Below are 13,779 nucleotides of genomic sequence, written 5' to 3'. Positions count from 1 at the left end.
CTACTACAAAAATCAACGCTTCAATTCTTCCCTATTCTTCTAGCATTCATTTTAGAAAAAAGAGATGATAAAAACTCTATTACATATGGCCCAACCTTTCTAGATTGGCCAAGAGTCTGCATTGTGGAAGCCTATTAACTTGTTTTGTTTTAAACTACCCTTTTTATATAGTGTTATCATGGTATAACACTTTAGGTTAACCATGGTCAGGTGAGCCTAATTAAATTTTCAGAATAAGTCAGATCTTCATTTTATTTATTTATTTATTTATTGATATGTATTTATTTTTTAACTTTTCACTCAGAGGGTATATGTGCAGGTGTGTTACCTGGGTATATTGCATGATACTGATGTTCGGGGTACAAATGATTTCTGTCCTTCTATTTTATTTTAATATGCTTTATTATCGAACATTTTTATTTTTTGAGATGGAGTTTTGCTCTTGTTGCCCAGGGTGGAGTGCAATGGTGCAATCTCGGTTCACTGCAACCTCCGCCTCCTGCATTCAATGATTCTCCTGCCTCACCCTCCTAAGTAGGTTGGTAGGATGGTCTCGAATTTTGAGTTAGGTGATCCACCTGCCCCGGCCTCTCAAAGTGTGATTACAGGTGAGCCATGCCCAAAATCTAATTGTTAATGTAAAAAAGCATCTTTAACTGCTACAGCACTTTAATTTGGCATCTTTTGAGACAAATAAATTGAACAAACAAAATTAAATTTTACTAATGCTTAAGTTCTACATATTATCCCAGAGAATTTATTTTTAATTAAAAAAATGGAAAATCAGCTGATATCTACTGTATCAATTCTACTGTAACAAATTAATTCTTATATCCAAGGCTCACTATGTTTATTAAGCTTCCTGATACTTCCTGGTTCTATTAGAAGGTAGAGAATTTGGTAATGTAGAAAGACTCAAAAGTATATTCCATAAGACTTATTATTTCCTTGACCTTATACTCTTATATTTGCGAAAGGTATTTCAACAAATGGACACAGTAGTTTCTAAATAAAAGGAAAACATAATATCATTTTGTCAATGATAGATCAATGATGCCATTCAAATTTACCACACTGAGTGTATTGCACTAGGGAAATTGTCTTAAAGAAACACAAATATTAACCCCATGTAAAAAATAAATATGTATTGCATTAATTGAAAATAATTGGAAAAGAAAAAAACTGTAACCTATACTTTTTTCATTATGATTCTTTCACTGTGATTTTTAAACATTGCATTCAATAAGTTATCACTTTGGTTCGACAACAATTTTCATAAAATATGTTTATCCAGGATATATACCAGTCATTATTGTCATGTATTCTCTGAGAGAATTCAAAATAGAGTGGGTTACGTTAATTTCTTATTGAGGAGGCTTCTGAAACTCTAATTAAATTTCAGGGAGAACAGCCAAAATTTCTGGCATGTGACCTATAGATGTAAATACACATTATCCTGAATAAAAGTATAATTAATTTTTTGAATTATAATGAAGATAAACAATTGAAAATAAAGCCAGTCACGCAGGGAAGACAATCTCATTAAATATTTATATTTCATTAATGTCAGCATTTTAAAATTTTCTCCTATTTCAATAAAAATTAAGTTCTTATTACTCTGCAGTAATAACAGCAATGGCTGAATTTGAGAATAAATGGCTTAGATGCTTACCCTTCAGTTTTATAAAACAGAGTTTCTATTTGTTTAAGTTTCTATATGAAAATATTAATGTGCGATGAATATTAGGCTAATGAGCTGGTAGAAGTAACTTGATCATTTGACATAAATGCTTTATCTAAATATGTTTTGTTTTCTAATTATATAGAATTAGAGATAAAATCCATTATTTAAGAAAGACTAAGATCTTCAAGCACAGGCATGCAGGCAATTTTTTACCTAGTTTTTCAAATGTAAAATCTTGTCAAAATGAATTTTAATACTTCTGTTGTTGGTTAATAGATAATTCCTGATTTCAGAAGCTAGTGTGCCTAATGAGATGATGGTTTCAAATCCATAGTTCAGCTGTAGTTATTGTTATATAAGGAAGATTGCATTCATTATAAAACATGTATATTATATATATCAGATTCTGGAAATAACAGCAAATAGAAATTAATCAAATTATTTTAATAGACAATATCAGGTAAAACTCCAGAGAAGTTGATATTGCACTTAGTTTCTCTCCCAATATTTGTGTACTCTAACCATCTCTGTCTTCTATTCCTCTTCATTCTGATTTATAAGGCTCTATTCTATCTTCCTCTACTCACTTCTGAGATCGTCCATTCATAGCTTTAACTGTCAAAGCCATTGTGAATGATCTCCGAAGAAACCCAACTACTCTAAATTTTCACTTGTATGTTTACAGGAATTTCTAGAAGACTTCAGAAATCATCATTCTGAATTCTTCATTTGCTTTGGGCAGCTATAGCAGAATACCTGAGACTGGGTAATTTATAATGAGTAGAAATTTATTTCTCACAGTCTGAAACTCTAAGATCTCATAGTCTGAAAGTTTAAGATCCAGGGGCCAGTATCTGGCAAGGGCCTTCTTGCTGCATCATTCCATGGCAGAGAGGGTGAAAGAGGGCCAAGCTTGTTCTTTACAGTGGCACAAATCCTACCCATGTGAATGGAGTCCTCCTGGCCAAATTACCTCGTAAAAGTCACACTTCTTAATACTGTTACTTTGACAATTAAATTTCTAAATGAGTCTTGGACAGGACAAACATTCAAACCACAGAACTTTCCCTATACTTCAATGACAACATGAGAAAAACATAGAAACGCTTCTCAGCAAACCACCTTCCACTTCACAATTAGATGGTTCTATAAATGGCACTGCCATTCTTTATGTTTGTTCTTCCTTTAACAGTCCTTCTTTTTAATATGTCATTAAATCTTTTTAATATGTCATTAAATCTTATTCTGCCTAATGAATTCATTCCCCCATTTTTCTTTTTACTCTAGTCACCAATTTTCTAGGTCTTCTGCATCCTATGTTTTCCAAGTTGCTTTTCTCAATATTTCTTTTTCTGCTCTCGTAACTACTCTATGTATGTAATTTAAATAAACTTTATAGAATATTCTACTTAAAAATAAATTGTTCATTAAAAATAACAATAAAAATTGTCATTTATTGAATAATTGTTATATTTCAAATACTGTAGTGGACATTAAAGTACATTATCATATTTAAATGTAACACTTTTGAATTGTTATTAATGCAATTTACAGATAAATTTGGCAGCCTACAGAATTCATGTAGCATATCCAAAACCGAGTTAATAATGAAAATCTGTTGATTACTCTCCCATAATGTGCATAGTCAAAGGGCTTTTTATTACCAACTATAGCAAATTCAGTGTTTTACTTGTAAAGTATGATTTTCAAAGAAATGTACAACTCTCAAGCAAACAGAAAGTGAACACACGCCAAAACTTTTACTTAACTCATTAATTAATGAGAGAATCAGTAAGATTTCATGATGGTGCAAAGAGCATGACCGAAACTAACATATACAGACAATTTAACAAAGTCATGTTAAGATATATTTTCTGAAGCAGTTTGATGTCTACAAGGTCATGTATCTTTAGAGTTATCTCTTCCACTGGACAGAAATTACTTGTATCTCTGTTAGTTGAATATCCAGAAGTTAGCTAGGAACTTCCAAAAGTCTAAGAACTTTAATCAATAGTGATTAATAGCATAAGCGAAATACATTGCCCTAGACCAGCACAGAGAAATAAAACTATATTGCAAGCTGTACACATAATTTTGTTTTTTAGGAAACACATTTAAAGAAGATAAAATTAAGTTTAGTAGTATATATTCTATGTAAACTAATACATCTAAAATATTGTCATTTCACCATTTAATTAACATAAAAAATTTAAAAGATTTATATATACTTTTTTTTACACTAAGTCTTACGAACCTACTATATGTTTTAAGTAGAATCTCTTTATTAGGACAAGTCATAAAGTACGTAATAGCCACATGTGGTTAACTGCTATTTTGCTGGCACAGTGTGACCCCAAATCCTTGAGGTGCCTGTCCCCTTGTATGATATACCACCCCTCTTTTACGCCCTTGTTTTACAAGTTTTTGACAATTTATCTGGCAGGGAAAACTTTGAACACCATCCATGAGGATGAAATTCATTTGTCTCTAATAATTACTTATCAGTCCTTAAAACTCAGGTCAACTCAATCCTGAAATATCACACAAGCCAGGCCAATTCTCACTGAACCTTTATCACTCATATTGTTCTTCCATTATGCTGATAAATGTTTGAGTGCTAACTGCTGTAAATGTATCATCTCATTTAATCCTTTCAATAGTCTCATGAGCTGAGTACAGTATTATTCCTATTTTACAGATGAGAAACACAAGGCAAAGAAGCTTAAGAAACTTGGCAAAGGTCACCAATGTAGCATGTGGCAGAGCTGGGATTTCAATCCAGCCACTGTGTCTCTAAATTTTTCTATTTCACTTTAATGCTTTAGGATACCACTCCAGCTAGTATTAACAGATGATTTTATGGGCTTAGAGTGTGTTTATAATGAATACATAATTTAGCCCTCACTTTTATATAACTATCATAGCTGAACCATTCCTCTTTTCCCTGTTTTATTACAAGCTCTATAAACACTAGGGTCATAATTTGTTTTCACCAACAGTAGGCATTGCCTAGACTAAGAATCTGCCAGAAAAACACGTGGACGCATATTATGGTTAAAGCTCCATACGATCTTCTTTAGAGCTGATGCTTACCTTGCCTACATTAAAATGTCAAATTATAACTTAACATCTGGCTGAGCTATGATCAAGGAAAACATAACTTGCAAGGAAAATATGATTAAATAAGCAAATCAAGTTGTTCCAAAAGGCTATTAGTAAGAAAGAATCAAGAATATTGAGACCAACTGAAACTGGTAAGGACATTTTTCTTCCTGTTCTAAGGCCTATGCTTGATTTCTGATTGGTATGTGATCAAAAAGTTATTGAGTATGGCATACTAGAAAAGGGAAGTAAAGGAAATCAACAATGATAGAAGTAAAGTGATTAAACTTAAACATACTGTTTCATTTAGCCATTACCTTTAAGCACACACATTGCTTCCGTCAGTTTTCACAATTTACTTAGTGTCTAGAGAACATCGATTACCACATTTTTATAGTACTAATGGATTTTCCAATGTTGGAACTCAGAAAACAGTACCCCAAAATGAAAGCCTTAGAAGTAGCCTCAGAAGCTAAAGCTTTTCTCTAACCTTCTCCTGACCTCCTAACTGTCAATCCCATTCTTCCCCCAGGCTAGCCATAGAAACTAGAATCCCTTTTTCCACAGCTAGTCAGAAACCAGAACCCCTTTTTCACAAAGCCCACTGTAAAATCTAAAAATATTACTTTAACTTTCCCTCTGCATTCCTGTGTAAAAACTGGCCATAAAGAAACTATATGACCTAACTTTATCACTGTAGTTCATAACGCCCCTATTCCAGAAAGTGTCCTGCCCCATACCCAGAAGGGAAGGATGCTGCACAGAGAGGCCAAGGAGAATCTGGAAGGACAGGTCCTGCTGGGTTTCAACACTCAAGTCTATCAGCATTAGATCATATCCTTATTGTCCAGTCATATTTCTACACAACTGTCCATACTTTGTTGAAACAAAGCATAGAAATGAACAATTTTCCCTGTATCTTTCTGTCATGATTCTAAAGGTTCCTCTGTGCACATTAAATAAATCTGTAGGATTTTTCTCCTATTAATCTGCCTTTTTGGTGATTTTTAGCAAAACTTCAGAGGGAAAGAGGAGGCTTTCCGTCAGCCCCAACACCAACAAAAGCAACTCTGCTTTCTAACAGCTTCTATTAACTTCAAGTAAATGAATAGCAAAAGGAAAATTTTAATATAAAAATATTTGGCAAATATATTTGAACCAGATACTATATGGACACGTGGAAGATTTTTTGCTTTGTAATACCTTAGAAAAAAATAGCGCAATGTAACCAATGATTTATTCTTTGTGATTGCTAATGCACACTAGATGGGTAGTTTCCAAGGGGGTCAGTATTTCTGGAAATCTTTACTTTTTGGAAAATGTAGTACATCCATCCTCACAAATTTTAAATTTAAATATTTTTGTTCATAGCCTTGTATAGGTGTACTTACCTATATTAATGAGCAATTTACTAGAACAGAGATTTTGTCTGTCTGTTTCTTTTTTCTTTTCTTTTTTTTTTTTTTTTTTGAGACAGAGTCTCGCTCTGTCACCCAGGCTGGAGTGCAGTGGTGCGATCTCGGCTCACTGAAAACTCTGCCTCCCGGGTTCCTGGGTTCACGCCATTCTCCTGTCTCAGTCTCCTGAGTAGCTGGGACTACAGGCATCCCCCACCACGCCCGGCTAATTTTTTTGTATTTTTAGTAGAGACGGGGTTTCACCGTGTTAGCCAGGATGGTCTCAATCTCTTGACCTCCTGATCCGCCCACTTTGGCCTCCCAGAGTGGTGGGATTACAGGCATGAGCCATGGCACCCGGCCTGGAACAGAGATGTTTTAAATACAAATTATTAAAGTAAATGCAGGTGTTTGAATGTTTCTGCCAAAACCTATATATATGTATATTTAGAGTTCTAAAAAAAAGTTTAGGTAGAATTATTTTGTCTGAAAATAGTTACTTCTTCCATTACCGAATACACATATATATATTCATATATATATACAATATATGTATTATTTATATATATTGTGTGTGTGTGTGTGTGTGTGTGTGTATATATATAATAGTTCTAGAAAGTAACTTCTTGTAAAAAGGAGACTTTAAGTTTCTCCCTAGTAATTTTGCCAGTGGCAATTAGATACTTTGATATACAGGGACAAAGTAGTTTATTTTCAAGATTACACTTTTATGAGTTTGTGATTCTAGCCATCTTCCAATACTAGTGTATTAATTTTATATTTCTAAATTTTTGATTGACTATGTAGTGTGAGTTTATTTTACATTAGTGGACAACTTTTAAAAAATAAAAAAATATATTGTTTAACATTAGTTTTAGAATGATAGTTTTCATGCAGAATTAGCTCCTTAGCCAGAAGTTTTGTGGCTTTTTTTTTTCCTTCAGGCAATAACTTCTATTCTAGGCATTATATCTGAGATTATGATGCCAACTGTATTAATAGCTGATATTTCTTTTCTCTTAAAAATCTTGGAACACAAATGCAGTTACTTTTCCATTACTGAATACTCATTTGATCATTTTATACAATATTACTTGAAACACGTAAGACCTATAATAAAGCTCAAGAATAGAGGAGATCAAAATGAATTATACATAGCAACTTGCTTATTTTCTTGAGATTTTTACGAACGTTTCCAATGTGACCTTCTCTGTAGATGTAAAAGTAACACTCACAAATCTGGAATAGTCTTTACCTCAAGGGAAACATGTCAAAAAATATTATGTGCAAAGTTTAGCTTGGCTTTAGAAATCTTATAAAGTTTCAGAGTTATAGATTTTATTTCAGAAAATAATCAATTTTTGGTCTAGTTTTCTTCAATCTGATGTATTCTGTTTTTCCAACACTGCACATAATATCTGTCATGTACCCACATTTTGAGTTAAGGAAAAGTTCTTGAGCATTTTATTTTAATTGTGGAGAATATTTTTAATGATGACATTTTAATAAAAATAAGTGGCTCTCATTATACTTATTTTTTAAAGAAAACTTATTTATTATTTATTATTTCAACACACATCTTTCCTACTCCCTTGGCTCCATTTTTCCAAGAAGTTGAAGATACAAGTAACTAAAGATCCAGAGATACTGAAGTCAAAATTTAATATAATTTTATTGTATTTTATAATAAAATTTGACTTTTTTAAATGATGCTTTTAAAGTTATAGCATAGTTATGACTCTGTTTTTTAAGAAGGTAAAATTCTTTTGTCTGTAAATAGCTAATTCCTTCAAATTCTTCAATATTACAGACACATTCATGGGAGTTATGAATATAAAAGTGAAGAATGTTTTTAACAGATGGTTGCTGCAGCCTCTAATCCTTATTTAGAGTAACCTCTCTACTATAATTTAGAGCTGCATCTGTTGAGAAAGTGATCATTCAAACCCTTGTTTTGCTTGTAAGACAAAGCACTGAGCATTGAAGGAGGAAGCATTGAGATTTCGAAATTTACAAAATTCTAAAATTAAACAAATAAATGTATTCAGAGTGACTCATGTGTTTCTCATAGACTGAGTTTATGTGTTAGAGAAAAATGTGGGTAGTATTCCTACACTACCCACACTCTTCTGTAACATCAAAGACATTCTAAAATGAGAAATTGGTGTGGGAAGTAAGTTTATACTTACATAGGTGTGCTCTACTTATATAGCCTTGTGTATAATAACTGGCTTTACTTCCATCATTTTTTTTTAAAAGCAAAAAGAACATTTTGAACTAATTCCAGTGGTTGAAACCTAAAAGTAATTTAGTTCTTTACTAAAAATATAAGTTGTAATTCCGGCACTTTGGGAGGCCAAGGTGGGTGGATCACCTGAGAACAAGAGTTTGAGAACAGCCTGGCCAATATGGCTACTAAAAATACAAAAAATTAGCCAGGTGTGGTGGCAGGCACCTGTAATCCTAACTATTTGGGAGGCTGAGGCAGGAGAATCGCTTGAACCTGGGAGGCAGAGGTTGCAGTGAGCCGAGATCGCACCATTGCACTCCAGTGTGGGCAACAAGAGTGAAACCCCATCTCAAAAAAAAAAAAAAAAAAAAAAAATTAAGTTGTAATATTGAAAATATATAGGGAAATGATATAAAATAAATTCTGACTTCACAAAACAAATGCCATTACCTCTAGTACAGTGGCCTAATTATTATATGAACAAGTTTCAGGTTATTGCAACATTTATAAAGTTTAAATAAACATGTTGTTTTGATTTAACAAATAAAACCAAAAATGTCAGTTTTGGCTCTGACATAAAATTGCTTTTTGACCTTGGCCAAGTCAAAAAACATCTCATTTCACTTTTCTCATTAAAAACGTGATAATAATAGTTCCACTTATTATTTATTTATTTATTTATTTATTTATTTATTTATTTTTGAGCTGGAATTTCACTCTGTCCCCAGGCTGGAGTGCAGTGGTGCGATCTCAGCTCACTGCAACCTCTGCTTCCCAGGTTCAAGTAATTCTCCTGCTTCAGCCTCCCAAGTAGCTGGGATTATAAGTGCCTGCCACCATGCCCGGCTAATTTTTGTATTTTTTGTAGAGGCAGGGTTTCACCATGTTGGCCAGGCTGGTCTCGAACTCCTGACCTCAGGTGATCCACCTGCCTTGGCCTCCCAAAGTGCTGTGATTACAGGCATGAGCCACCGTGCCCAGCCCCATTCCACTTATTTTTAATGGCTATAAATGTACTTATCAAACAAGGGCCCCAGGGGAAGGTCCCAAAGCCCCATGGGATTTTGTGCTGACAATGATGATTATAAACACCAATGATAAGACTTTCTGTATAGTATGTAATTTTATAAGCACTAACTCAAATTTTATGAGGTAGATTTTATTATTATTATTATAGAATATGAGTAAACCAGAGTTTCTCCATAGCAGCATTATTGATATTCTGGACAGGATAATCGCTTGTTGTAGGGGGCCATCTGTGCACTGTAGAATGTTTAAAAGCTGCTTTGACCTCCACCTACTCAATGCCAATAGTTCACCTCTCTCCTCATGCCTCATTTATGACAACCAAACTGTCTCTAGATATTGGCAGAGAACCCCTGATAGGCAAAATTACCTTTAGTCCTGTACCACAGGAGTAAAGTTCATTCTAAAAGCGTACCAGAGGTCTGTTAGATTTCATTGGTGTAACATAAAAACACTCAGACATACATATTTTTTTTAATTTCAATAGAATGCAATAAGAAGCTTAACAGTATCTTTCTTTAACCCAGGTTAACATTAAATAGAACAATGAATAGGTATCATGAAACAATTTAAATAAGTTTTTAGAAAAGAGAAAAAGAGAAATAAATTTGATAAAAGTGAATCAGACTAAATTTACATTTGTTCAAATGATTATACAAGTTCCTCAACCAACATTCTCCAAGATGCAAAATTTGCCCTGCAAAACAATGCTTGACGAAACAAATTTGAAGCTCAGGGCAAAGGATGATGAAATCATCTTAGATGCCTGAGCAACTTTTTAAATACTGAGGCGTCAAACTTTCCTGGGCCTAAGAATTGCTTGCAAACCATTTTATATACATAAATTCCCGGTTGTCACTCCTAGAAAATTTGATTCAATAGATTTGAAGTGGGATTCAGAAATTAGCACTTTAAAAGTACTCTAAAAAATTCTTATGCACCACATTTTGAGAAACTCTCAAATTGCACATTAAAAAGCCCTGAGAATAGAACTTATTGAGAATATTCTATTAAATAACCCCAAAGCTGAAGTTGAACCTCTGTTAAATATCAAAATGGCCCATGTGTAGTGTTTTGGTCACTGTATACTCTTAGTACAAGAGATTCTTAGTCCATATGTGAATCAATGTGGGTACTTATATTTTTGTAAGTGTTATATAATTCCATTTACTGGATTATTTTTCCCTCTTTCTTTCAATGGATGAGCACATAGTCCAAAACCTCCTTCATACTTCATAATTTCTTCCCTACAATTCTACTCCTTGTCTATTTTGAGATGTTCCTCTATCACTCCTGCTTATGGTTATTATTTTAAAAAAGGGGGTTTATTTTTACCTCTGAGCTGTCATTTTTTTATCCTAATGCTACTTCCCCCCCATTTTTCTTCCCTAAAAAATCAGTATATAAACAAAATGAATCTATAACATTTAACTCATGCAAAATAGACATCAAAGAACTGTAGAACAGTGAGGAAGCACTATACATTACCATTACTTATTCTGTGAGTGTGGTTTTTACCAATAAGAATCCACTAATAAGAGCTATAAACTAGTCCATTTATTGGTCTAAATTATTTTTAAAAATCTGTCAAAAACAGACTTTATGATGGTTGCCACTGAATATCCATTTGAAAACCATGAGTTTAAATTTGTAAAAATTGTGCTCACACACACAGTTAAAAAAAAGTTTACTTTTGAATATAGCCCTTGAAATTTGAGACAATCTGTAATGTATCCAATTACCTCTAGAACTGAAAAAAAAATAGTCACATAAAATTACTGCAAATATTGAATAGAAACTCCTTGGCAAAAAAAAAAATGTTTCTGAAATAGGGAAGCTAGAACTTCATTTCAGTCGTTCCTCCAATATAGTACTTATTTATTTTGCATCAATATTTTACAATTAAATATGCTTAAAACTAATAAATAATAAATAACCAAATGGTTATAATTTATGAGAACAGTTACAGAATGCATCATCAATATTATTATTACTGTCAGCTAATATTGATTAGTTCATAGTGAAAACATTGCCTATTTTTATATTCTCATAAAAAGCCTATCTTATTTGTTTGTCAAAACCAAGTAATCAGCTAAATTCTATGCTCATTTATTTTGGCTTCAATATAATTTGTCAGAGTAAAAAGAGCAAAGAGATCGGTTGTCTGATAGTCTAGGTTTTGAGACAAACTGTAGAACACAAACTGTGTCATCTTAGGCAAGGCACTTGATGTTCATTCACAATTTTTAGATAATAATAAAGTACTTGTCTATTGACAATATTGCACAAATACTTAGTCACTATATTATATGTGAAGCCAAAAATGCTTTCCAAATAGAATATATTAGTAAGTTTTACTTTAATTTTACTGATTAGTTCTAGGTTTCTACTAACTGAAAAACAAAACGCATTTTATTGTTAAAAGCCTTTCTGAAAACCATCTAACCCCAAGAACACAAGCTATTTTGTTGAACCCAAATATTAATGATGAACATTATTCCCCATTAGTGATTAAACCATTAAGTCTTTCAATTAATTACTTTATATTTTATGTTACCCAAATCAAACATAATATTCTAAATAATATAACACTTTATTATGAAACTTTTTTAAAGAAAAATAATATTTATTTTGTGGTTGCATTTTTAAAACTGCAAAAAATAATGTGTTTTATGTGAAAGTTGTTAAGAGAAGCACTAAAATATTTTGAGAGTATTTTATTTTATTTTATTTTTGAGACGGAGTTTTACTCTTTTTGTTGGGCTGGAGTGCAATGGCACGGTCTCGGCTCACTGCAACCTCCACCTCCTGGGTTCAAGCGATTCTCCTGCCTCAGCCCCCAAGTAGCTGGGATTATAGGCACCTGCCACCATGTTGGCCAATTTTTTTGTTTTTGTATTTTTAGTAGAATTTTTGTTTTGTATTTTTAGTATTTCACCATGTTGAACAAGCTGGTCTCAAACTCTTGATATCACATGATCCTCCTGCCCCGGCCTCCCAAAGTGCTGGGATTACAGGTGTGAGCCACTGTGCCTAGCCAAGAGTATTTACTCATAATATATTTAGAAGTAAAGAAAAAGATAAGGAGACAGTGTTTTGGACAATTTGCAAAGGAACTATCCTGGTTGATAGATCTACAGAAGAAAGTTTATAATAATTTATTAAAAATATAAAAAGTTGTAGTAAATAAGTAGAAATTTTAGAGTGGAAGAGAGTGGAGGATTTCAGAAAAGAATGTGTACCTCAGCGATAGCTATTAGGACAAAACTTAGCAATATAGATATAAGATTTTTGTGTTTTATTATATTATTAATATTTGACATATAAGTATACTTAACAATTATTAACATTCCAAAGATAATAAGAATACTTTATTTTTGTTTTTTGTTTTTTGTTTTTTGAGATGGAGTTTTGCTCTGTCACCCAGGCTGGAGTTCAGTGGTGCAATCTTGGCTCACTGCAACCTCTGCCTCCCAGGTTCAAGAGATTCTTGGGCCTCAGCCTCCCAAGTAGCTGGGATTACAGGCGTGTGCTGCCACACCCGGCTAATTTTTTATGTTTTTAGTAGAGATGGTGTTTCACCATATTAGCCAGGAAGGTCTCAATCTCTTGACCTTGTGATCCACCCACCTTGGCCTCCCAAAGTGTTGGGATTACAGATGTGAGCCACCATGCCCGGCCTACTTTATGTATTTTTTAAGAAAGAAGAAAAATAAAATTTTATGAAAAAGAATTTTTAAATCACAGAAATTTCTCTATTTTGAAAGGTCAGTAACTTACAATTCATTAAGGAAAATTCTCAGTAGAAATCTTTAATATTTTTTCTTAACTGAATCTTCTATTCTCTGAAACCTTCCCTCACAGCCTAGGTAAAAATTTAGCATCCAGAGAGAATTAAATCTGAAAATGAAATTACAGATTTGACTTTTGACTAAGAAAACTAAGTATGAAGTGATTCATAGAATTCTATGTTCCATGAAAAATTAAATCATCTTAGGGTGCAGGGATAATTTTTCATGAGTAGTTGAAAAACTGCTCCATTTTTATATTCATGGGCAAAAGTTAACGATCACATTCAATATAAGGAGTCACAGAAGCATAACTTCCACCATTATTGTTATACAGTTATATATTGATGCTTATACTGTGCTACCTACACTCAAATTTATATCTATGTATCTATACCTCTATTCTAGCCTATTACTTTTCAGTTAATCCCTATGAGGAATATGTCATAGATTAGGAAACTGATGTTTAGAAAGCCAAGACCTTCTTCCAAGGTCATACAGCATATAGAAGACAGAAGTATACTTTGAATCTTTTATCTCTTTGCTTTGGAA

Source organism: Hylobates moloch, unplaced genomic scaffold (genome assembly GCF_009828535.3).
Source record: "Hylobates moloch isolate HMO894 unplaced genomic scaffold, HMol_V3 SCAFFOLD_13, whole genome shotgun sequence".
NCBI classification, from domain to species: Eukaryota; Metazoa; Chordata; class Mammalia; order Primates; family Hylobatidae; genus Hylobates; species Hylobates moloch.
Note: the sequence above shows the minus strand (reverse complement) of the source record.